Here is a 5,123-nt window from a genome sequence, read left to right on the forward strand (position 1 = left end):
GTGCCCTCCAATCTGTCCATGAGTCATGCCGGGCACTTAGCCAATTCTCCATGTGGCTAAAGCATGACCCAATCCTCCGCAATGATCATCATGTTCCTCCCTTGTCACGGGCCTTTGCACCTTCTATCACAAGGTCACAAACAACCCCAACAAGTCCTGCAACAGTCAACAATCCTTGCTTCTCCATACAAGGTCTCATCATAGTCATCCATGGTAAGATGCTCCCTTGCATTGGCAAACTAACTTTGCCCTTCCCTGCATACGGTCCATCTACCAAATGCTCAAGTGAAACACAAGTATCAATAGTACTTACATCATCATGAGGTTCCTCCATGTGAGATCCTCATCCATCCATGTCTGCAAACAACACGATCCTGGTCCAACTTGATTAATCTCAAGTTCATCCTCCATCGTTGTCACATCTGCAACATCTTCAATCATCACGGCTTCCTCTTCCTTGATAGCACAATCTGCAACTTCATCTTGCTCCATTGTCCAACCAAGTTGAAGAAGTTCGTCTTCAACATTCCTTTCCAAGACTTCAAGCTTATCTCGAATCCGGGGATTCTCTTCTTTCATCTGCTTCAACCTATATAAGGTAAGTAAGAGCTTCCCTTCGCATTCTTCCAAACCTGCCATGCCTTGTCGTTTAGCTTGGCCCAACCACTAAGATTCACCCCTACTGAACCTGTTTCACCGTTCACTAGCTTCACCAAGTTCCCTGCAACTATGAACCGGCCCTTGTTCCACTTGTATGTGAAACTAGCTTCCTTCACCTGCAAGTACCTGCTTCCACTGTCATCAACTGTCAAGTGCATCCACACCTGCACTTTGTCACGAGCAACCTTGCTCTAACACCAGCTCCAACTGAGCTTTGATACCAACTTCACTTTGGTGAATTTGTGTAGCAGCTTCAACCTTCAATGCCTGAATCAGCTACTCCGATACCAACTGTCACGCCCCTACACCTGCGGTAGTATTTCAACCGCTTATAGCGAGGTGCGGCACCACCAAACACTTTCTTTTCACCAATACTTATGTTCGGGGACTACACATAATTCACTTTCTCTTACTTAGTTTGTGTTTCACAACCAAGTATTATTATGTTTAGCCTTTATACCAATGAACACCCATACTCATTCATTATTAACAGCAATTATAACAAGAACACAATTACATAGTATAAAGGGAGGGGCAACTCCCTGAACAATGAGTCTGGCCGAATCAATATATTATATAATCTTCACTTTTACAATGTACAAGCTAAATCTTGGGAAACCCCAAATTTACACTTAGTCAATTTTACAATCAAGGTGAACCTCCGTTCACCTTCGTGCACACCTTGCACGATGGGCGGGTGCTCACCCGAGCCACCAAGACACCCACGCCAAGTCTAGGCACAAACAGGCACTTGCATGACCGTCGTGTGCACCTCCACCGATCACCGGGCACACCTTGCCCAACGTCTTCACCCGACTCCAAGTATGATTCCAACCATGTGGCTAAACAATACTTAGCGCATGAGATATGCACTCTTCTTCTTGTCCCTTCTGCGCACAAGGAATTGCGCACTACTTGTGTGAAGATATGATCGAATGTTGAATGGTTGAATGCCTCTCAAATACATCCAATATATATGTGACATAACGTGTGGGTGGCTTGCCTAATCGACCTCCACACCATCGTTTACACACCCTTCAATCGTCTTGCAAGATAGGTCGGCCCGCCCTCCATCATGGGTCGGCCTCCAAACATCTTGCCCAATGCTTCACCGTGTATAAACTTTCCATCGTTCGTCGCAAGTTCATTTGTATCGTCGCACATCGTCGCACCCACATGTGCTCTGACTCGTCACGCGCCCGCGCCTGCGTGCAGCCCAACTCGCCGGTTCGCCCGCGCCCACGCGTGCGTGTGCGCCAACTCTTCCTCCGCCCACGCGCCAGTCGTTTGTGTCTTGACTTGATGGTCCGCCCGCGCCCGCGCCCGTCGTGTGACCCGACTCGCCTGCGCGCCCGCCGTGCACGTCAACTCGCCCGCGCGCCTGCCAACTCACCCGCGCGCTCGTGCCCGTGCCCGGTCTGCCCGGTGCCCAACCGAGTTGACTAACCGAGGACCTTACAAAGTCAATCTCTTGGATCACTCAGATCTATACTCAACTCGCTTCGCATGGAAGAAGAAAACTCACTATACCCAACATTTTTTTATCATTCGAAATAGTCAACTTCAATGTCCACAACTGTTTGGTTGATTCCAAAGCATTTGTCAATGTCATGCCACTCTCCATCGCTAAACATATCAATGCGCAATTGATTGGTATAGCTACGCAGATCATCTAACTTTACTGAACATGTGTACCAGACATTGGTGAACTCTAGTATGTGATCATCCACTTATCGTCCGATAAGAGAGTTCACCTATGCATTAACATTGTGATCGTGGACATCTCAGAAGAATATGGCTTATTTCTCAACAGAGACTAGTCCAACAAGTTTAAAGGATATTTTGTTATAGATCGGTCACACATTTGGCTTCCGTACCAAGGCAGAAACAACCATATGTAGTTGTTGGCGGAGAGACATATGAAACATAATAGTACTCCCTTGAATTATCAAAATGAACTGTTGTTTTTCGCAGAACTTCTATTTGACAATTTCTTTATGGTAACACAACTGGTGTGTTATCTTGGAAATGCAGCTTGGGATAAGAATCAATATAGCATAAAATGAAAATTCTATAGAAATTACAATGCCTTAGAAGCAATCCTCTTGCTTAGATAGACCCAACTCATGGTTAGAATAATGAATTTGAAGGAAATGATAAAAATAAAAGTGATAATTTGTGGTGTATAGGTCACTCAAAATGTCTTCACTTTGTGCATGTTAGAGCATAATATGAGGAAAATGAATTGAAATACATCAATTTGGAAAGTGATATTAAATTAATAAATATAAATGTTGGTAGAATCCAATTGGGTGAAAATGATTGGAAGTGAACGTAAAATGATATGTTTGATTGACAATATTGAGGAATGACTAACCTAATGTGATACTTTGCAGATAAAAACATCTTATATCTCCATTTTTACCAAAGTATTTTCTACATTGTTTGCAATTTTACTAGAACTCCTACCATATTAAGGTAAATTAAATCTCTTTATTTAATTATCTCCATAATTCAATGGTTATCTTACTTTGCACAAAATTCTCCATGGATAGGATAGAACATATGTCTACCATGACTTTATTGGACTTGATGATGTGGAGAAATAATTTTATTACTAATATGCCAATGTAATTTACATGTGGCCGAGCTTAAATTTTTTTAAAACACAAAGCTTTTGCAATTTAAATATATAAAAAAATTAATATTAAGAGTATAAATTGAACTAAATTTGTGAAATTTACTATTCTAATTAGATTAGAATAATAATAGTTCAAAGTTACTCTTCACTAGAGACCCTAGACTCATCCTTTTAAACCATATAGAAAAAAATCTGAGACCACTCATGAAAGAATCTTGAAAGTCACTTATCTCGTCTACTCCATAGACTATAAAGTGAGAAAATACAACCAAGGCATATGCTTATTCTTGATCTATTTTCAAAAAGAAAGGTAATTTTCTTTTTTCATGATGATAATGATGACGATGATGATGATTAACATCCACTAAAATCTATATTGTCTATCCTACCTTAAGAAGGCAAGGGATCAATATTCCAAAAAAAATGAGAAGTCTTCCTAGATTGTCGTAGTTTTGCTAATTAAAAGGTTAAGAACATTTGTAGTGTGACTTATTTTAGAAATTAAAGAGAATCTCATTATAATTTTTTAATTATTTATCTTATAGTATAATAGAATTATTATATATATATATATATATATATATGTTAAGAAGATTTGTAGTGTGACTTATTTTAGAAATTAAAGAGAATCTCATTATAATTTTTTAATTATTTATCTTATAGTATAATAGAATTATTATATATATATATATATATATAGATATAGGTATATTTCTAATATTTCATTAAAATTTTAATTATTACCCATTACGTGTAGACCAATTGGCTTATATGGGGTTTAGTCCACACCAAGACATTGTATCAACTCTATCTCATCTGGAGGGGTTGAGGATAGGAGCCACCTTTGGGGGAATTAAACTATCCCCATTGGTGTCGAAGCTCCACCAACTATTGCAAATGTTGGTGGGTAAAGCTTCACACTTTGCATAATCCTGGTGATAGCATCCCATCTGTAAGGCCTCCGGGTGATCAAGTGACGGACACCGGGCACAGGCGCACGACGGACGCACAACGGGCGCGCGACAAACGAACCTGCGGTGGAAGTGGGACGCTAAAAAGCGACGTTATGAGGAGACACTTAGAAAACGACTGTGTTAAAGCAAGAGTTTATACATGCGATGGAAGGAGCTTGTGTTTGAAAGCAAGCCAACTTGAAATAAGAAGAAATGTGGGCGTGTGCATAATGGTGGGGTCGGCCATGGGGCTGCACACCCCCCTTAAAACATACGTTTCATGTGGATATAAGTATGTGAGCTTGGAGCTCATTTGGAACACAACGAACTCTCTCTCATCTACGTATAAGGGGTAAAAACCTGCAAGAGTGAAAGAGGATATGCATATCTCATGCATAGTTCATCTATAGTGCAGAGTTAGAGTTTTTTATGCTGGTTGAGGTGTGAAGGTTTGGGTTATGCGTGCAGGACTTGGTAGGAAGGTTGAGTGGCTCGGGTGAGCACTTCTTCTTGTGCAAGGGTGCACACGGTTGTAAAGCAGGTTGCTATATTGTAAATTTGGTTAAGTGTAGACTTGGTTTGGCAAGGCACACTTGTACATTGTAAAATCTGATATTCTTAATATATTGTTGGGTAGACTGTTCGGGAGTTGCCCCTCCCTTTATACTTGTTCGCAATTGTTGATGTTCTTGGTTAATTTCATATGGATAATGAATGAGTATAGGCTTCATTAAGTATAAAGGATAAATACTTTTACTTGGTTGCGAAACACAAACTAAGTATGTTAATGTGAAGCAGGCGTAGTCCACGAATGTTAGTATTGTTAAAAAGAACGCATTCGGTGGTGCCGCACCTTTCTACAAGCAGTT

This window comes from Pinus tabuliformis, chromosome 6, assembly GCF_031772625.1.
Source record: "Pinus tabuliformis cultivar Carrire ecotype Pingquan chromosome 6, CPIR1, whole genome shotgun sequence".
In the NCBI taxonomy this organism is placed as follows: domain Eukaryota; kingdom Viridiplantae; phylum Streptophyta; class Pinopsida; order Pinales; family Pinaceae; genus Pinus; species Pinus tabuliformis.